The sequence below is a fragment of the Sceloporus undulatus genome, chromosome 2 (assembly GCF_019175285.1).
Source record: "Sceloporus undulatus isolate JIND9_A2432 ecotype Alabama chromosome 2, SceUnd_v1.1, whole genome shotgun sequence".
Taxonomy (NCBI): domain Eukaryota; kingdom Metazoa; phylum Chordata; class Lepidosauria; order Squamata; family Phrynosomatidae; genus Sceloporus; species Sceloporus undulatus.
In genome coordinates, this window is record NC_056523.1 from 165,591,665 (window position 1) to 165,613,895 (window position 22,231).

The window sequence follows — 22,231 nt, forward strand, 5'->3', positions numbered from 1 at the left end:
AGTGGTGAGAAAATAGGATGGCTCCAAACAGAGTAAACAGCTCTATTTACCTGGCATTTTAAGCTGTCCTGATGCAGGAATATACCCATTCACACCCTCATGTTACACCTTTGGAAGACCCAACTTCAGAGTGTAATTTAGGCATATCAAAGATTTGTACCATTTGGGCACATCAACTCTCCAGATTTTGCCCCAGGGCACAAATTTCCTATAACATTTCCTTTGTCTGGATTAGCTTGTTTTGCAGACAGGGTACTATCGGTTTTTACTTTGCTAGACCCCTCTTTCACTCATCAAACTCCTGTGGCCTTGGAAGTGATTGAGTTCCTTTTCTCCTGTCCCAGAATGTCATCAAGAGGAGCAGCTTCCAAACAGGTATGGTATCTCTACTAGAAGGCCTTAATCTGTTCCAAACTAACACCTTTATTTCTCAGTTATTGTGTGCTTGTGTGAGTGAGTGTTAAGAGTGTGTATTAGTTTTTCCTGTTTTAAATAAAATACAACTCATGTATTGCCTCTGCAGTTCTTTGTGCCTCCAACCTTGGTATACAGAGGGATGATCCCAGGGCTGTGTAACCCAGCCAGTAATTTGAACTAATATTTAATTCCCCAATAGTGAGCTGACATTAAAGCATAGCTCCTATCCTGGTTACAGGTTATATTTAGGCACCTGGTTGCTTTTTCAGTTTGATACATTTTTAGAACAGATGGAACAGTTTGTAAATTTGTCATATATTATTATTATGTAGCATATATAATTCATATTGTGAAGCAAAGCAAATTTGATTATATTATTGCCCATTTGGTTAGGCAAGCAAAACACTATTTTTAATTTCCATTAGATGTCTATACTAGTCAGATGTATATATCTCTTCCATGTTTAAGGTTAGTGTTAAAAGTAATATACTGTACTATTACATCTGTTTGTTCGCATGAATCAATCGATTATGAGAAGTGCCCACAGAAATAATGCATCCATGTGCTTCCTCTAAGGACAAAGGGAAGTAGATTGGATTGCTTTCATTCCCTGTAAAATTAGTAAGATTAATGGTGGCAGTGGGAGCAAGCCTGCTTTACCCCCAGTAAAAGTACTAAGATCTTGGGATGGTGATGCTAGAAATAGGAGGGGGGGAGGAACAGGAGGTCATAATGCATATCATCTTAAGATTATTAGCAGTGGTATCACTAGGGGATGCAGGGGGTGTGGACTGCAAAGGATGACACCACAGAGGGGGGGTATCACCCAGTGGTGTAGTACAGCCAGAGGGACTGGCACAACTACAGTACTTGGCAAGCAAGCAAGGGTGCTTTCCTGCTGGTCTGGCAGCCACACCAGACCCTAAACAGGCCCGCTGGAGACTACACCGCTGCCCCCCTCAGTAGAGGTGGCTGCTGGGGGAACAGTGCCTTCAGAGTCCCACATGGAAGCCACTATGTAAGACTATGAATCCCTGAGGGGAGCAGTCAGGCTGGGAGGCCAAGGTAGTTCTTCCCCCCCAAGTGACGCCAGCACAGGTGACACCAGCACAGGTGATACCAGCCTAGGTGACACCACTCGTTATAAGCACAGCAATAGCATGGGCAGGCCTGAAAAGTTGCTTTTTTCTCTGGCAGGAAATCCCATAACTCTTTTCCTTTTTCCAAAGGATAGAAGACAACAGATAAAGTATGCTGGCCATGTAGGCATTTCTGCAGAAGTAAAAAGCATGATCAGAGAGTTTCTCTTCCCATCTTTAAGGGCCCATAAAAGAATTGTGCAATGGCATAACAGTACTTAAATTGCCATTACATTATGGAAAGCTACCCATAAAGCACCCTTGGATGCTACATGGTAATGTCTTGGGAGACACTGTCTTCCACTGCAGTTCTTGATATAACTTGTTATTGTTGTGTAACAGTCTTAACCAAGAGTTAATGCTTTAGATTATGCCTTGGAATCCTTAAACTAGCATTCTATTCTTAACCAAGGATACATGACAATATGGGAGGTGGGGGGAGGCTGACATCCATCTGTTGGCAAACAGAAGACAAGATCCTTTTTCAGGCTGGTGAAGGATAAAACTTTATCTTTATGAACTTACAATAGAAGCCCAGAAAAGCAAATGTTGCTCATTTTTCCACATCTGTAAAACAGCAGGTAAACTGTCACACCTAAACCAAACAGTGCTCATTTTGAATAGGGAGGTGGAAACGCATCTCGATGCTACCCAACTAGCAGTTAAAACAGCCATGGATAAAGCATTGCACAAGGAGCGACTAAGTATTGGATACTGGGTCCAAGAAAGTATTTACACTGGCATAACTCTTGGTTACCCCAGAATAAGTCACCAAGAGGGTTCTGGCCAAAGACCTTTAGGCAACTGACTTACTGCTGAGAAAGGGACTTTTGACAAGTATGTGCTGTAATTTTTAAATTCATGTGTAGGTTTTTTTCAGGTTTGCTTTTACTTCAGTGGTATTTTAATATTATAATTTGTTTAAATTTGTTTTAATATTATGACATCTTGTGCTTTTATTTGGACCTGTTTCTAATCTGGATGAGAGCTGCCTTGATTTCCACTTTGTTATCATGAATACTTTCAGACCCAGTCCCAGTCAAATCTAATCAATAAAATAAAAATGGAAGCACAATCCCTCCCTCCCTCAACTGTGTAGATATGCTTGAAAAATATCTGAGGCATTTCCTGCTAAACTCTCCAGAGTCAGAGGAGTGGTTGAAGAAGATATCATACAGTTTTCACTGTTGCACACTGCCAAAGTTGAATCAGGAATCCCATCAAATCTGATAGTTAATGCCAGAACTGTTTTTATTAGGCTTTTTAGATTAAACATTCAGAAGACATGGGAAACTGCTACAATATATGACTAATGAGTGAAAATATCATATGTGCAAATGTGGAAGAATATAGATAAGGCATCAGTACAGGACTGGATTGATTTATGAAGATAACTTGAATTCAACAAAATGGATAAATTAACTAAAGGAAAAGTCAATATAGACGTTTGTGGAAGAGTGGAAACAATTTCTGAGGTATATACAAGAAAGATTATCAGAATTTGCCAATTTCAAAATAGAATTTTTTATACATTTAGGAGCAAAGGTACATGTTAATTTGGATATCTAAGTTAAGTGGATTTGTAATTATTTGATAAACATAGACCAAATGATAGGAAGGAGGAAATCACTTTTAAATTAAATGTGTTATTTTTATATTATTATTATTATTATTATTATTATTATTATTATTATTATTACTATTATTATTATTTATACCCTGCTTTTCAGCCACAAAGGCTCTCAGAGGGGTTTACAGATGTGAATTTGACAGTTCCCTGCCTCAGGCTTACAATCTAAAAAGACATGACATGAAAGGAGTAGGGGATGGCAGTGGAGAAGTGGATCAAGTCCAGCAGATACTGCCAGTTCTTCTCTCCCTCCAAAGCCAAGATGGGGGCGGGGGGGTCATCATCCTCTGGGCCTAGGCATGGTGGAGCTGTGCCTGCCTGTGTTGTTGTAGTTGTTGTGATTTGGAGTGGTGTGAATGTATTACATGTGTAGACAGGCTTTCTTGTGTACTGTGTATCAACTGTGTTTGCCTATAATACAAATTATTTTTTAAAAAGGAAAAGAGGTTGTTGTACTGAGGCGTGCTTTTAAAGAGAACTCTGTAACATGGCTGAATTGTGAAGGGTTTGTTACACATTTGCCTACTAATCTGTAACAACTCATTGGCCTGTTTCTAGAGACATGTGAAGAATTACAGCAATTAATTGCAGCAATACATTGTGAAAAATAATTCTATCAACTAGAAACATAGGAGGGTTGGATTTTACAGCAGCATGCAACTGCGTATTTTATGGGCCATTTTCTTCATTAACCTGATGGATTGAGGGGAGCTAATGAGCTTCCATCTACAGTCTTTTCATTTTATAGATATTGATATCATTGTTACATATAAATATAGACAGATTGTCCAAGGTCTGTAATTTCAAGCAATCCTCTTTCACATTTGTGTTGAATGGGTGTCATTATGAGGAATGCCTTTGGTTTGAACTTACTTGTTAACACAGTCCTTTGTTAATTATGAAAAACCTCCAACTTTCACTGCCCAGTCACATTTCTTTTGGATTCATTTTGCATTTATGTTCAGTAGATTTCAAAGATGATTCTGCTGCCCTGGACAAAGAGAGAATAAGAGGGAAGGAGGGAAGCTGTCATATAAGGATATGAATGAAAGAGCAGGAGGAGCAAGGGGTAGAAGCAAGTGGCACATGGGGAGAAATAGGGGGAAAAGAAAGAGATTACAAGAGATGAGTAAGAATATTGAGATGCATGTGGAGTGGAGGAGAAAACAATATCATCATCACTGTGCTCACTGCTGAAGGGGAGGAGCTTCTGTGAGTCACATCTGTGAGTCACAAGGGGGCGGAGCTAGCAGACTAGCTTTATATACCAACTTCCAGAGCCTTTCAGAGCAGTCCGGCCAGAGAGAGGAGAAGGAGAGGAGCTGCTTGGCAGACATTTGGAGACCGTGTGCTTGAATTTTAGTAGTTCTTTAACTCAACAACTCTGCTCAAGCGGCATCAGGTTAGAATCAGATATTTAAACAGAACCTTCCCTTTAAGTGTAACATAACAGCCAGTACATTCCTTTAAAGAAGTATTCCCAGTAGATTGACCATTATATTCATTACTAAAGACTTTGCTGTATGGACAACGAGGGATCTGCTGCAGTCACCTGCAACTCTTGTGGGATGTTTCTCTTCTTGCCTACAGAAGTGGACAACTTCACATGCACCAAGTGCAAGTTGGTAGCACTCTTGGAGGAGAAAGTGCAGCAGCTGGAGGCCAGAGTAGCTACACTTCAGCATATTAGGGAACAAGAGGATTTTCTGGACACAATAGAACTAACCATCTTGGATGAGTACCACGCAGAGGAAGATGCTAGGGTGGAAGAGGTCACTTGCTGAAAGAGGAGGCAGACAGCTGGAGGAATGTCACAAAGAGAAGTAAGCCAAGAAGGAATTGTTCGGGGAGTTTGCAGCTAGAGAATCGATTTGAAGCTCTTTCCCTTATCAAGGAGGATGAAGAAGAGCAGCATGGACAGACTTCAGGGACAGAGCAGGGGAGCCTGAGAGTCCCACCCAAGGGAACAGTCGCTGCTAAGCCTCGGAGGAGGCGTGTGGTCGTAGTGGGGGACTCCTTGCTGAGGGGTACAGAAGCAGTGATTTGTAGGCCTGACAAGATGTCTCGAGAGGTGTGTTGTCTTCCAGGTGCAAAGATCCGTGATGTGACAGAGAGGCTGACAAGACTGGTCAAGCCTTCTGACCAATACCCCTTCCTTTTGGTCCACGTGGGAACTAATAATACTGCAAGACACAGCCTTCAGAACATCAAAAGGGATTACGAGGCGCTTGGTAGGAAGCTGAAAGGAATGGATGTACAGGTTGTCATCTCATCTCTTCTGCCAGTTGAAGGGCATGGTCCAGGAAGGGAGAGGAAAATCGCGGATGTGAACAACTGGCTTCGCAGATGGTGCCGCCGAGAAGGATTTGGATTCTTCGATCATGGGCTGCGGTTCCATGAGGAGGGACTTCTTGCAACAGACGGGTTGCATCTCACGCCAGTTGGAAGAAATGTTTTTGCCAACAGTCTCAAGAACTTGATCAGGAGAGCTTTAAACTGCGTTTCGAGGGGAAGGGAGGCAATATTAAGGAAGGCAAAAGGGATGGCGAAAATAGTCAAACTGACATAGAGGAGACAAGGTAAACAGTGCAAGGACCCAACAGTGGGAGGCAAAAAAACTTGCACAGGCAGCAAGTAAAAGGGAACCATGGTCTGCGATGTCTCTACACTAATGCACAGAGCATGGGAAATAAGCAAGATGAACTCGAACTCCTAGTACAACAAAGCAAATATGATATAATAGGCATCACTGAAACCTGGTGGGATGAGTCTCATGATTGGAATGTGGAAATAGAGGGGTATAACCTTATTAAGAGAAATAGGCCAAACAGGAAAGGAGGAGGAATAGCACTATATGTCAGAGATATTTACACCAGTGAAGAGATCCTGGACATCAATCATGGAAGCCAGGTGGAGAGCATCTGGATAAGAATCAAAGGGGAGAGAAACAACAAGGATGTTACGGTGGGAGTCTACTACAGACCCCCAAGTCAGACGGAGGAATTGGATGATATCTTTCTAGAACAGATGACCACACAGTCAGAAAAGAGAGATGTAGCAGTGATGGCCGACTTCAACTATCCTGATATTTGCTGGAAGTCAAACTCAGCAAAATCCTCAAGGCCTAGCAAATTCCTCACTTGCCTGGAAGACAATTTCATGGTCCAAAAGGTGGAAGAGGCAACAAGGGGGTCAGCTATTTTAGATCTGATCCTAACCAACAAGGATGACTTGGTTAATGGGGTGCAAGTGGTGGGATCATTAGGTGGAAGTGACCATGTTCTCCTGGAGTTTGTAATACAGTGGAAAGGAGAAGCCAGGCATAGTCAGACACGCATCCTAGACTTTAGGAGAGCGGATTTCAGTAAACTTAGAGAACTATTGAGAGCGATTCCATGGTCAGAAATACTAAAAAATAAAGGAGTTCAGGATGGATGGGAGTTTCTCAAAAGAGAGATACTGAAGGCACAATTTCAAACAGTTCCAGTGAGAAAGAAAAACGGGAGGTGTCTCAAGAAACCAGGATGGATGACTAAGGAACTTTCAACCGAGCTAAATTTGAAACGGAACATGTATAAGAAATGGAAAAAGGGGGAAATCACAAAAAAGGAATTCAAAGAAATAGCAGGCATGTGTAGGGGTAAAGTCAGAAAAGCTAAAGCGCAGAACGAACTCAGGCTTGCTAGAGAGGTTAAGAACAACAAAAAGGGATTTTTTGGATATGTCCGCAGCAAAAGGAAGAAGAAGGAAACGGTAGGGCCTCTGTGTGGAGAAGATGGCAAAATGCTAACAGAAGACAGAGAAAAGGCAGAATTACTCAACACCTTCTTTGCCTCAGTCTGCTCAGAAAAGCCAAAGGGTGCTCAACCTGAAGATAATGGAGCAGAGGACAGAATAGGGGAATTTTAGCACAGAATATGTAAAGAGATAGTAGAGGAACACCTTATTAATCTAAATGAATTTAAGTCTCCGGGACCAGATGAACTCCATCCAAGGGTATTAAAAGAACTGGCAAATGTAATACCGGAGCCATTGGCAATAATCTTTGAAAACTCCTGGAAAACAGGAGAAATCCCAGCAGACTGGCGGAGGGCAAACGTTGTCCCCATCTTCAAAAAGGGGAAAAAAGAGGATCCCAACAATTATCGTCCAGTTAGTCTGACATCAGTACTAGGAAAGATTCTGGAGCAGATCATTAAACAGAGAGTCTGTGAACATCTAGAAGCCAATGCCATAATCACAAAAAGTCAACATGGGTTTCAGAGAAACAAGTCATGCCAGACAAACCTAATCTCTTTCTTTGATAAAATTACCAGCTTGGTAGATGAAGGGAATGCTGTGGATATAGTATATCTTGATTTCAGTAAGGCCTTTGACAAAGTTCCCCATGACATTCTTGCAAACAAGCTTGTAAAATGTGGGCTAGACAAAGGAACTGTTAAATGGATCTGTAATTGGTTGACCGGCCGAACCCAAAGGGTGCTCAACAATGGCTCCTTTTCATCCTGGAGAGAAGTGACCAGTGGGGTCCCACAGGGCTCTGTCCTGGGCCCAGTGCTATTCAACATCTTTATCAATGACCTGGATGACAGAATTGGGAGCATACTTATCAAATTTGCAGATGACACCAAATTAGGGGGAATAGCTAATACCCCAGAGGACAGGATCAAGATTCAAAATGACCTGAATAGACTAGAAAGCTGGGCCAAAGCTAACAAAATGAAATTTAACACGGAGAAATGTAAGGTATTGCACTTAGGGCGGAAAAATAAAATGCACAGATATAGGATGGGTGACACCTGGCTGAATGAAACTACGTGTGAAAGGGATCTAGGAGTCCAAGTAGACCACAAGTTGAATATGAGTGAACAGTACGATGCGGCAGCTAACAAGGCCAATGCGATTTTAGGCTGCATCAATAGAAGTATAGTGTTTAGATCAAGGGAAGTAATAGTGCCACTCTATTCTGCTTTGATCAAGCCCCACCTGGAATACTGTGTCCAGTTCTGGGCACCACAATTAAAAAAGGACATTGAGAAACTGGAACGTGTCCAAAGGAGGGCGACTAAAATGGTGAAAGGTCTGGAAACCCTGCCCTATGAGGAACAACTTAGGGAGCTGGGGATGTTTAGCCTGGAGAAGAGAAGGTTAAGAAGTGATATGATAGCCCTGTTTAAATATTTGAAGGGATGTCATGTTGAGGAGGGAGCAAGCTTGTTTTCTGCTGCTCCAGAGACTAGAACACGGAACAATGGATGCAAGCTCCAGGAAAAGAGATTCCACCTCAACATTAGGAGGAACTTCCTGACAGTGAGGGCTGTTCGGGGTGTAGTGGATTCTCCTTCCTTAGAGGTCTTCAAACAGAGGCTGGATGGCCATCTGTCGGGGATGCTTTGATTTGGATTTCCTGCATGGCAGGGGGTTGGACTGGATGGCCCTAGTGGTCTCTTCCAACTCTATGATTCTATGATTCTGTGATTCTATGATCATCATCATCATCAATCATCATCAAGTTTTTTTTTATTTAGAACAAAGGTAGACAAATACAAAGGGCATAGGGGCTAAATTTCATCCCAGCGCCCATCCCCAATAGGTCAGAACACACACACCCTAAAAAAATTGGTGGATTGGTAAACTGCAAATGCAAATAGAACTAAGGTACTACACTTATGGCAGAAAAAATGAAATGCACCAGGATAAGATTGGGGACAGCTGGCTTGACAACAGTACATATGAAAGGACTCTAGAAGTCCTAGTAGACCACATGAGTCAACAGTGTGATGCAGCAGCTAAAAAAGCCAATGTGATTCTATGCTGCATCAATAGAAGTATAGTGTCTAGATCAGTGGAAGTAAGAGTACCACTCTAATCTGCTTTGGTCAGGACTCACCTGGAATACTGTGTCCAATTCTGAGCATCACAATTCAGTGGAGGGCAACCAAAATGGTGAAATGGCTGGAAACCATGCCTTATGAAGAGAGACTTAGGGAGCTGGGTATGTTCAGCCCGAAGAGGTTAGGTGGCGATATGATAGCCTTGGTTAAATATTGGAAGAGATGTCTTACTGAAGATGAAGCAAGTTTGTATTCTGCAGCTCCAGAAACTAGAACTCAGAGTAATAGATTCAAACTACAGGAAAAAAATGTTTCCCCTCAAGATTAGGAGAAAGAAAGACAGAAAGACGTATTTTGACAGTGGAACATGTCTCAGAGAGTGGTGGAGTCTCCTTCTTTGGAGGTTTTTAAACAGAGGCTGGATGGCGATCTCTCAGAGCTTTATGAATTGTGAGTTCCTGCATGGCAGAGGGCTGTTGTTGATGGCCCTTGAGCTCTCTTTCAACTCTGTGATTCCATGATTCTAACTTCTGCTCACTGGTTTCATCTATCTTGCAATAATTTTTTGTGTGGGTCAGGATGAGCTGGAGGGTTGTTTAGAAGGTATCTACCTTAGGAGTATCTTTTGACTAAGTTTGGAAAACTATAGGAGGGGTGCAAAAGTCTGAACCTTGAATGTGCCCCCCCCCCAAAAAACCCCAAGGAGTACCCTGTACAGTATAGTCTAATAGTAGTAGTAGTAATAATAATAGTAAGGATTTATTTATAGGCCACCCAATCATGTTAGAATCAGGGCAGGTTACAACAATCAAGAAATACAATATAACAATAAGAAACTACAATACAATACAAATCAATTAAAGGTCAAATAAAGTACAAAATTGCAGAATAAGTATAAAAAATAAAAAACATAATCAAAAATACAAAACATAGCAATGCAAAGTACAAAATCCAAAATACATAACTTAATGATAAATAAGGTATAACATAACATATTAATCTAACTAACGATTTCCGACTCTCCCCGGTAGCCAAAAAAAGAAAATACAATACAGTATAAAATACAGGACAACAATAATACAATAGCAACGGGAGACTAGTCCCTTATACTCCCACCAACATTAACTAATAATAACATTCCTCTCAGTTTAAAATACAATGGACCCTTGTTATCCACTGAGGTTTGGTTCCAGAACCCCCGTGAATAACAAAATCTGTGTATGCTCAAGTCTCATTAAATACAATGGCATAGCTAAATGGTGTCCCTTATATAAAATGGAAAAATCAAGGTTTGATACTTGAAATTTATACTTTTTAAATATTTTCAAGCCATGGATGCTTGAATCCATGTATAAAAAATCCATGGATAAGAAGGGCCAACTGTAAATTAAACAATTAAAACTGTTCAAAACCCAGTCAGATGCCACACTCTGTCTCTGCATCTGCCTGCTTCTCAGTAGACTTCCACGGGGCTGTAGATGTGCCAGGATGATGGTAATTGAGCCGGTGTTTGTAGAGCGCTGGTCTCCATCTCTGCCTCCCTCTCAAAAAGTTCCAGGGAGGCTGAGTTCCCTCAGCATCACACAGCTGGACCTTGCTGGTGCTGGGCAGAAGGGCAAACTCCAGGTCTGACCCCCTCTCAGGCCGGTGGAGGATGGTCCGGAGGAGAATGCCAAGGCTTTTAAGACCTGGCCTCAGCTTCCCTCAGCATCACACAGCTGGCCCTTGTTGATCCTGGGGGGCTGGGGTGAACTCCAGGTCTGACTCCCTCTCAGGCTGGTTTACCCACTTCTTTCTGACAGTACAGCCCTTGCCCATTTTATATGGGTAACTAACTTGCTCTAGTCAATCAAAAGCCATGCCACTAGACTCAGCAGTGCATAAGAGTGGATCAGGAGAATTCTGTGATCCAACTAAAATGGCTGTTACTATGCCCAAGATTACAGCAGTATAGAAAGTTTATATATTTCAATAGCAATGTCAAATGCAGAAAAAGTACAATTATCAAATGAAAAGAGGCAAGATTGGTGTCTTCTGAGGTTTGGTTCCAAGATCCCCTATGGATACCAACGTCTGTGGATGCTCAAATCCCATTATATACAGTGGAATAGTAAAATGGTGCCCCTTATATAAAATAGCAAAATCAAGGCTTGCTTTTTGTAATTTATACTGTATATGATTTTGAATATTTTTAAGACATAGATAGTTGAAGCCATGGAAAAAGAATCCATGGGTATCGAGGGCCAACCAGTGGCATCACTAGGGTTGGTGTCACTCAGTGAGATAACTCATGGTGTCATCCCCCCAGACTTCTTTCCATTCCACATCATACAGAATCCTTAGTCATGCTTTTTTTTCACTAATGTTACTCATAAATAGTAATTCCCATATACCATTGAATGTAATGCTAACAGCTGTGAAATAAACAACTAGCAAAATTAAAATTATACCTTCAAATTACAATATCATACACACAACCTAAATGTATTTACATATACATACTGAAGATTTGGTTAAAATGTGATGTTTTTAAAGAAAATTTTTAAATAATTTAAAAAATTAATTTCAATTTTTAAAAATAATTCAAAAAATAAATTTTGAAATTTGAAACTTTAATTTCAAAAAATTCTGGGGCCTCTCCTTTCTTCTCCCACTGATCTTCACCCTACTCCCATCATATCCTAAAGCATTTTAAAGGTAAGCAGATGAATGCCACTGCCCTTTTCTGCCCAAAGGTAAGTGTCTGAAGAGCAGTGGTGTCAACTGGTGCACTCTGCACCTCCCGCACCACCATAGTGACGCCACTGGGGCCAACTGTATTCCACTACCACCATTCACCTCTGATAATACTCATCAACAATAGGCCAGCACTGTCCTATCCTCTGATGTGGCTGAGTAGGGAAATAATCAATGGGATGAATTTGGCTGAATTGGCTGTTTTGTTATATCTCCTGCCCTGGTGTGAGAGACAGGACCTAGTGCTGAGAAAGGAGAGAATTCTAGTTAAGATTATCACTTTCCCATTTCATTTCCTATTTTTAATTAACTTGGTATAACAGTCACATGGACTTACAACCATGCAAGGATAACATTACTATAGCCTCATAATTAGAGGGTTGGGGTGTGTGTGTGTGTGTATTACTACAAATCCCAAAATCCCCAATGACTACAGTCCCTGGAGAATTCTGCAAGTTGTGGTCCCCAAATGTAACTTTTCCTGCTTAGTTTTACCATACTGTCCGGTTATGCTGAAGTAATTTAACTACAAGTCTATCCTAATTTAGCTGGATGAAAATTGAATTGTACTGTGTGCTTGTGTTTTGAAAACAGCAAGTTATTTTATTTTGTGCTAATCATTATGAATTTACGTGAAAATAATTAGATCTGGCAATGGGGAACAAGGTAATAAATTATGGTTTAAATTCACAGATTCTTCATCCCATGCTGGTTTTGAGTCCTCTATGGGCTGTGTGTGTTGTCTGCTTCATAGATTTAATTATGCCAAACACATTGGCACTGAACTCCCAAATGGATTTGGCTGCAGTCAGATGATAGCGCATTCTAACAACTGGGATTTGGGAATTGGCTGGTAATGATGTGGAAGATAACAACAACAATGCACAGTACTCACAAACCACTGGTACATAGAAAGTCACAAATTCTAGTAAATAAAAAGCAGCACTTGAATAAAGATTGCTTTTATCGTTTGCCTTTATCTTCTTCAAGGAAGAGGCAGAAAGTACAAATGTTTCTAGCCCAGTTCTTTGCATATTTATTCTGAAGTAAGTCCTGTTAAATAATAATAGATAATAGACAAGTGATTCCTTTAAATGAAAACAGAAAATAGATATGTTCTACATTCTCACCACCACACAATCTCAGCCTGAGAAGTAGGAAAGTGCAACCCGCCCACCACCAGAAGAAATCATGCCAAGAAAATTCCATGACAGGTTCTCATTCAGGTTGCAATAAATTGGAAACAGTTTCAAATAACACAGAGCCAGATGGTTTCCTTCAACATGAGATAGATCACTGTGAAAAGATACCAGAAGTTGATTGTAACTGTATCTTTGTGTTCAGTGTTTTACACGAATGATAAAACTGGATCATTTATTTGTAATAGTTGCAATTGCTGCCTGAATCTCATGTCCCTTTGTTGGTACAGCCTGTTTTAAAAAACCATAGTGGATTTTTAAGAAATAAGTTATTGGACCATCACACAGCACATGGGACTTTGGGCCAAATCAGCCCCTTTGTGAGCTGAATCAGGGTCATGACAACCGCATGCCGCGGTCCTGAGCTGGCATTTTCCTGGTGCAAAAATAAGCGGCAGAAATCTGCTCCTATTTGCGCTGGGGGAAAAGCACCTTTGCCACTGCGGCAGCTGTTTTTCTGCGTTTCGGTGGCATGCAGCATCTAAATGCCACATCTCCAAAACACTGGGAGCTATCTGGTTGGGTGGGCAGGCAGCATGACAGCGGCTTGGGGGCAGAGTTGGGGCATGTGGTGTGCCGATGCCACACACCCAAGCTGCTGGGAAGCTGTCTCTTTTTGCCGGTGTGTTTCGCCTCTTTGTCTCCTTTCATTCTTCTGCTGTGAATATGTGCTTTCCAGTCTTTTGTTCTGCTATGCATGCGTGCATACACACACATCCCTATACAGTTGGCCCTCCACATTTGCAGCTTTGACTTTTGTGAATTTGATTATTTGCAGTTTTGATTAATATGTACTCTCTAGGAAGCTATAGATTCTCCAGCACAGCTCTGCCAGGCGTTGATCATAGAGTTGTACTGGAGAACCTAGAAATGTCAAGATAAAACACTTCTCTAGGCATTTGTAGGTTTTCCAGCATAATTCTGTGGTCAACCTCTGGCAGATGTTGACCATAGAGTTGAACTGGAAGACCTGGAGATTCCTTGAAAAGTCTTCTCTTAGGTAAAATTAATAGACTTTGTGTGTCTGTGTGCTGTTTTTCCACATTCATGGAGGTCCTTCATCCCTAACCCCAGCAAATGTGGAGGGTCCACTGTACACAGGCATCTGGTGGTTCCCAAGTCAACAGGTCAGTAAATCCACTCTGGGTTCTAATCTGAACCTGAAATAAGATAGGAGTCAGCACCCTAGTCATTTCCTGTAGAGCCTGGACTAAAACCCAATGCAAATTCACTTGATCACTGCCATGATCACCACCAACCACCCCTAGTCCCATACAGATATATTGATATATGGCTATACCACACTGAAAAAGTTATTTATTTGTCTCTTACCATCTAACTATAACAAATTAAAAGAGCTAGATATACCTCCTAGAAGAGTCTTCTGTTTTCCCTTGTTAACTCACTTTGAAAGTTCCTGCTTGTATGATCTGTAAAAGCCAAAATCTTTATTTCTAGTAATCTAGAAATCAAAAGCTTCATTCTCGATCCGTGGGAGAGGCAGGAGGTATAAATAAACTATATATATATATATATATATATATATATATATATATATATTATCATCATCATCATCATCTATGGGTAGGCAATATATGGCCATCCATTTGTTATTTGGACTGCAGTTTTGATCATCTCTTGCCACTGGCTAAAGCTGGTAGATAGTGTGACCCAATGGTCTTCATACCTCTGTGAACCTCTTTCCGTTTTCATGTAGTTTGTTGTTGTCATTGTTTCTGACTTATGGCAATCCTAAGGCAAAGCTCTCTTGAGGCTGATCTCTGTATGCCTCACCACCACTAAGAGGTATGTGCCTACTGCACCAAGGACAGAACCTTTGGAGAAGCTGAGCAGGAAATGGATAAAAAGAGGAAAGCTGTTTTACTATGTCTGAGGTTGGAAGAAGGTGTAACAAGAGAAGGTGCTTGACGTTGTTTTTGTACAGACCCATCAGTACTCAATAGTGCATGCACACTCATAATCTTGGCTTTCTTTTGCACATATGCTGTACTTGCAAACTAACTTTTCTTGTGCCCTTGCTTAAGCAAATATCATGACCCCTCTGAGGGTCCCACCCCACAGTTTGAGAACCACTGTGTGTAGCCCTCAACTTCTCAGAAAGCATAAGTTGCCCACCTCTGATTTAGGCAATGGTTGGTGGCAAGAGGGGCTTCATGTTCCAAAGTGTAGTTTGCACTAAACTTAAATTCTGGATTCAATCCCAAGTATTTCATTTGATGAACCGGCACCTGCACAAAATAATGGTTATAGCCCAGCCACATCTGAGAGATATCCTAAGACTTACGGCCTGAGATGTAGCAGCAAATGGCACCACTCAGCCCCCCTGAGTCTGTAGGAAAAATTGGTAAATATATCAAGCAGAGTGCATTGAAGCCAGTATATTATGTGGTAGACACAGGAAAAAATATCCAGGATGCTCTTGTAGGGTAAAAGAAAATGGAAAATTTACATTTATTGTTTCAGGAAATCCATCTTGGGATAGGAAATGAGACAGAGAAAAGATTTGTCGAAACCATACTACAGAAGCCCCTGAGCCTGTGTGAAAGTTTGGCTAGCATCCATCCTGAGGTGGCAGCCTCATGGGCACTCCTTTCTCCAACAAAGGGAGAGAAAGGACAAATGAACTTTTGGAAGTTAAAGACTTGAGTACATAGATGAAAGAAAGAAACCAAGAGAAGAAACAAAAGGGCAAGCATGCTCTCTAGATCCCCTTTTTTCACTAATTACTCCACACAAGTATTGATGCCTTTTTGCAGTCAACATACATAGGACTTTATCATACATGGCTTCCATCCTGAAAATGGTTAAAGTAGTGGTATCCTGGAAAAGCAAGCCCATTTGCTAATGCTTATCACACACAGAGCAAAACAGAGCAAAACAAGGGGTCAAAAGCACATTACTTAGGGTCCAATGCAAAGTTGGCTATCAAAAGGGGGAGAACAATTCCCCATTGATTGTGTATAATACCTTTTCTGCGCATCATCCAGGCACCAAGCCTCATGAGCTGCTTGCCCCCCCACCCAGCGCGGGTTGTACACCAGGGATCGTTGCTTGTCCCTGTGTTTCCTGGTAGTGTGCCTGGACTCCACACCCCCGAGAGGAGCCCTTGTTGGGGGGCACAGGGTTTGGCCATTAGGGTCCCCGAGGGAGAGGGAGAGCCCCATGGGCCATGAGGGGCCGTCTGCCCAGAGGATCTCCTGGTCCACCAGCTTCCATGGGGAGAAAGTGGGCCAAGGGGGCACTCAGCCCCGGCAAGGAGTGCCCTGGGACTGAGGGCTTGGAAGCTGGGGAAGGAGGCAGGCGGCAGTCTAGCGGGTGCAGCTCCAGCGGAGAGAAGAGGGACCACAGATTGGGCCTCCACCCTTGGCGCCTGGAACATTTATGGGAGAGCAGCACCAAGAGCCCTGCCTCTTTCCAAGGAAGAAGGGAAAGCAAAGGGAAGAAAAAAAGGGGAGGAAAGAAGCAAGGAAGGGCAGGGGAAGGGATCTGTCTGTTGGAGAGGCTGGAGCCACGGAAGAGCCGGGGGGAGAGATACTCTGTGTGTGTGTGTGTGTGTGTGTGTGTGTGTGTGTGTGTGTGTGTAATGAAGGGAATCCATGGCCGATTGAAGGAAGGATATCACACCAGCCAGCTGAAAATTGACTCCATGTTCACAGCGCAAAAGGATAGTTTTCCGAATTTAGCTAACCCTGGGTTGACTGCGAATTGAATTCTCAATGACTTTCCATTGTCTTCGTTTGCTTGTGATAATCTCTCGTGAAAAAAACCCGAATCCCCACAATTGCTCCCGGGATGCCTTTGGATTACACTTCCAAATTTCGTCTTGTCCATAGTCCATAATCAATGGAAGCTGGTCAGTGGGACAGTGCATACATCCTGGGTTTAATCCACATTTAATAATGCTATCCAAGGGTCTGCATACCCTTCTCAAACTAGGTTTATTACTTTGGACAGCTCCTGGAAAGGTCATACTAAAACTCAGAGTGGATTCACCCAGCCCACTGACATGAAAGCCACTGGGAACCACTGTACACACTATCTAAAGTAAGCAAGCCAGTTACTTTGGTGCCTGAGACAAAAATAATAAAATAATAATTCTCACAAAGCAACTCTTCCCCTCCCCAACAGTAAAAATGCATTAAGAATGGATTAAATCTCTAACCATTTGCTGACCTTTTATGGCACCTCAGCTGCTTCATGCTCTCTAATGGCAGAGCCCTTATTAAGTGAAGCTTGTCAGGCTTACCCAAGGTCACCAGTTTGTGTGCCAAGAGTGTTACCATGTTGGACCCATGGGAGAGAGTTTAATACTTTATTGGGAATTCACAGTGTACTGCCTGCTAATGATTTCAGATTCAAAACCTCTTTTAACACGCTTCCAACTAATGGACTTCCTCTGATGAAGTGATGAATTGTGATGAAGTGTTCTGGGTGTTTGACTGGACTGAGAGACTGACCCAGGGTCACCCAGTGGGTTTCCATGGCTGAGCAGGACTCAAACCCTGGCCTCCTGGTTTTAGTCCAACATTCAAAACACTACAATATGCTGGCTCCCAAAGAGCTATTTTGTATTCAGCAAAAGGGAACAGCTCTGCTCTTTCAAGTGAATTGTGACGGTCACCTCCTCTTTCTCCCCTTCCACGCAGTAATTCTCCTCTCAGAGCTGATTTGCTGTTGAGATGTGTCTTCAGGTTGACTCCAGATAATGACCCACCCTTCCTTAGGGTTTTCTTGGCAAGATTGGCCATTGCCTTCCTCTCAGGCTTAAAGAATATGACTGGCCCCCAAGATCACCCAGTAGGCTTCCATTGCTGAGTGGGGATTCGCAGCCAGCTCTCCTAAAGTCCCAGTCAAACACCAGGAACCCTTTATCACACTGGCTCCCAAAGCTGAGTCCCAAGAAAAAAATTAAGGAATGCTCCTGTTTGAACTACAGATGACAAAAAAAAAAGCTTCCCAATTATCTTTATGTCAACAGTCTACTCAATGGTCAAGGAGGGGGGGATTGCCAGGGGGGGAAATATACAGTTTTGAATTCAGCTTTGTGGTAGCTATCAAAAGGGATTTGTCACTCAAAAGAAAAAACTGTGGAATAACTTGTTGAACAACTGTTTATTAAGACCTTAAAATAATCATAGTGTTTTCTCCTGGTAATATTTTTATTCTGAGAAAAAATAATTAACGTGAGATGATCTAATGATTTATGGTGATGGCTTTAGTAACATTAGTGGGTAGTGTTTTAAGTCACAACTGAATTAATGACAAAGGCCCTGTACAAACCAGCACTTTGTGCCGGCCTATGGGTAGAGTCAGGGCACATCATGATGCCGTGTGCCGTTCCAGACGGTGCGCGGCATCATGGCGCGACTCCGGCACTGCATCCAGATGATACAGTGATAGAGGAACACCATACAGCCACGCTTCTGTGGCTATAGCACCCTTTGGAGGACACAAAAAGGAGCTGCTTTTTGCTGCTCCTTTTTGTGCCCTCCAGAGGCCGGATTGGGGGTGCAGCATGAGGTTGCTGCGGCCCCAATCCTTCCAGGAAAGTGGTAGCTTCCTGCCGCCCCTTAGGGGCAATCTGTATAGCCCCATAAAGAACTTATAATGGAATAAGGAAAAAATAGGCATTTGTATCTGAACCATTTCAGCTCAGAGAGCTATAGAATTCAGTTCTCCAAGCCTTTCCCTTGTACTGTTCAGTGGTTGCCATTAGATGGCAGTATGTCTCCAGAAATAAACAGCATCGGGGAGCAGGTATTCTCCAGGCAAATCACACAGGGAAAAGATGTTCTATGCCAACTACTATCTTTTGACATTATTAAACATTTCCATAAGTTTCTGACCCTGTCGTACTGTCATATGAGTTTCTTGAGAAATTTGTTTCATTCATCAAAACTTTGGTGAACAAGCTGGGAATTGGGGATTACATGGCACCAGATGAAGATCATAGGCATGGGGCATGGTGATGTCATGAAACATAGCACATTGAGCATCAACCACAGTGCCTTAGAGTATATCAATAAAATGGAAAGGGGAAACCTAACAAAGGAGAAGAAGGGGAGGAGATGAAGTCTGTGGAGAACTTACAGTAGCCACTTCAAAGTAGCCTGCAGGAATCAAGACCTGCAACACACCTTTTTTTAATATTTATTTTCATTGCTGTATTCTTGCCTTGAAATCCTTCCTCTCTTCCTAAGGCCCAGAGAAGAGGGGCAAGGCTCTGAGGCCTGGGAATCCAACCATGGGCCCACTCAAGCAAAGGTTGATGCATTGCCAAGTGAAATAAAAACCCAGCCAAGCAATTTTCACAAAAGGAGAGGGACTCCATGCATCAGCATCATAAAGAATGAAAACGTGATGCACACCAAATTGTTTCTAGAATTTTTTTTTTAAAAAAACTAACTGTCAGAGCTCCTTCTTATGGAATCCTAGGATTTGTAGTTTGTTATGACACCAGAGCTCTCGGACAGAGAACACTAAATATGTTACAAAACTACAAATCCCAGAACACCTTAGCACTGAGCCATGACAATTAAATCTGTGTCAAACTACATTAATTCTGCAGTATAGATGCAGCTTATGTTAGGAACACAGGAAGCTGCCTTATACTGAGTCAAACCAGTCTTTCAGAGGCTAGATGGCCATCTTTTAGGGGTGCTTTGATTGTGAGTTCCTGCATGGCAGAGGGTTGGACTGGATGGCCCTTGTGGTCTCTTCCAATTCTAGGATTCTATGATTCTATGAAACATTGGGTATAAACTTTATAAATCAAAACAAAGTTCTTACTCTGCTAGGGACTGTAAGATATTATAAGATGTTTTCATGTGGCTATCTGATCTGAGAAATTGGCTGCATCTGCACTACAATGATACTGTTTTAACTGCCATGGCTCCATCCTATGGAATTTTGGGATTTGTAGTTTTGTGAGATATTTAGCCTTCTCTGTCAGATAGGTCTTATGGCACAACAAATTACAAATCCCCAGATTCCACAGGATGGAGCCATGGAAGTTAAAGCGGTGTCATATTGCACTAATTCTGCACTGAAGAGACAGCCATTATTTGAGGAGGGAAAGTGTGTTGTAGCACCAGATAATCTTTTACCAGCTGTTTGAAAATGTTATATTCCACCTTTCTCTCTTAAAGAATTCCAAATCAAATTCAAGTTAAAATCAAATTAATAGTCAGTAAGTTAACAAAAATATATCCTAACCAAAGAAAAATATGAGAAACCATAATGGAAACAGGACAATCAAGAAAAGCTGCTGGTCTGACCTACACATTATCCTGTAATAGAGACAAACTTTCGTTTTAATTCACTGTCATTGTATTATTTAGATTATCATTGCAAGATGTGTTTTATCAGGGCTAAAACATTATCAGGCTGTAAAACTAAAGTTGGGCAAAGTAGAGGCTTCCAGATGTTGTTACTGAGCTGCACCTCTTTTAATCCCTCACCACTGAATAGGGCTGCTGGGAGTTACAGTGCAACAGCTGGAGAGTTGCACTTTGCTCATTCAGCTTCTCGGCTACTGCAGGTTTTAGAGGCCTCATGGCATTACTCAAAGATGTGCTTTATTCTAACAGAAAATAGAAACAAAAACGTTTAGCATTTGTGCATGTGTCAGTTCATATGCAAGGATGCAGTATGACAAATAATTGTACAGCCATTAATCAGTTCAGAATGACAATGCCTCCTTTGGAATATTGTTCCACAGCAGTTACTAACCACAAAAATAGAGCAGGTTGTACATACCTAATTCTACCTTGTGAAAGAAATCATATCCCAGATATGTTGCAATTTCAGACTGGATTGACAATTTCCCCATCACTGTCCAGTTTTCTTCCTTCCCCACAAGGAAATGGATTGTACTTGTGCCTTTTACCACTAGATGTCATACGGAGAATGGCGAAACATTCTTCACAGGATGAGCCCAAGAGCTATCTAAATCTCAACCTCCCCTGGCTCGGTCAAGTCACAATGCTTTGCTGTCTCAGATGTCTGTCTTCAACTTCTTCACCTAACAAAGGGGTTGTTTCCTATTTCCTAATAAGTAGTTCCGCCTATCTTGTGAGCAGTAAGTGGACTATGTTTTCATGATCTCCCTTCCTTTCTCTTCTTTATTCCTTCCTTCCTTCCTAGCGCACTCTACATGGGGAAGAAGATAGTGTTCTTCACCTAAAGTAAAGTTTGTCTGGGGGAGGGTCTCTTAACCCCAGGGACCACGACCTTTACATAACTATAAAGATGCACCAGTCCTGCTTTTCTCTGCCTCTAGAATCCCTACAGATTGCATTAAGAGACACAGCACATACCATGGATATCCATTGAGATTTGGGTCCAGGACCCCTCATGGATACCAAAATCCATGGATCTTCCAGTCTCCATTAAATAGGGTTGCCATATATCCCGCCCCCGGCGGGACAGTCCCGGTTTGGGCGGTGCCGTCCCGGGTCCCGGTCCGGTTGGGCGCCCAAACCGGGACGGCCCGCCCACCGCGGCCCCCGCGGCCCCCGCGGCGGCCCAAGGCCTGCTGAGGCCTGGGAAGGCCTCCGCGGTTGGAGCTCCAGCCGCGGAGACGCTCCCTCCCGGCCCCAGCGAGGCTTGAGGCGCCCCGCGGTCGGAGCTCCGGCCGCAGGGGCCTCCAAGGCCTCCGCGAGGCCAGGGAGGAGGAGGACGACGCTTCCTACGTACTCGCGCCATCGCCGCGATGAGGGGCGGCACCCGCCTCCTTCCCGGCCTAGGAGCCGGCCTGAGGCTTCTCCTCAGGCCGGGAGGAGGAGGCCGTTCCCACCGGGCCATCGCCGCGATGTGGAACAGCCTCCGCGCCTCCCCTCCCGGCCTGGGAGCCGGCCTAGCCTCCCCTCAGGCCGGGACGAGGGGAGGAAGCCTGGCACCGCGGGCGATCGCCGCGATGCCAAGCTTCCCCCCGCCCTCCCGGCCTGAGAGCCGGCCTAGGCTCCTCCAGGCCGGGAGAGGGGGAGGAAGCCTGGCACCGCGGCGATCACCCCCGCGATGCCAAGCCTCCCCGCGCCCTTCCCGGCCTGAGAGCCGGCCTAGGCTCCCTCTCAGGCCGGGAGGAGGGGGAGGAAGCCTGGCACCCGCGGCGATTGCCGCGATGCCAAGCTTCCCCCCGCCCTTCCCAGGCCTGAGAGCCGGCCTAGGCTCCCTCTCAGGCCGGGAGGAGGGGGAGGAAGCCCGGCACCACGGCAATCGCCGCGATGCCAAGCTTCCCCGCGCCCTTCCCGGCCT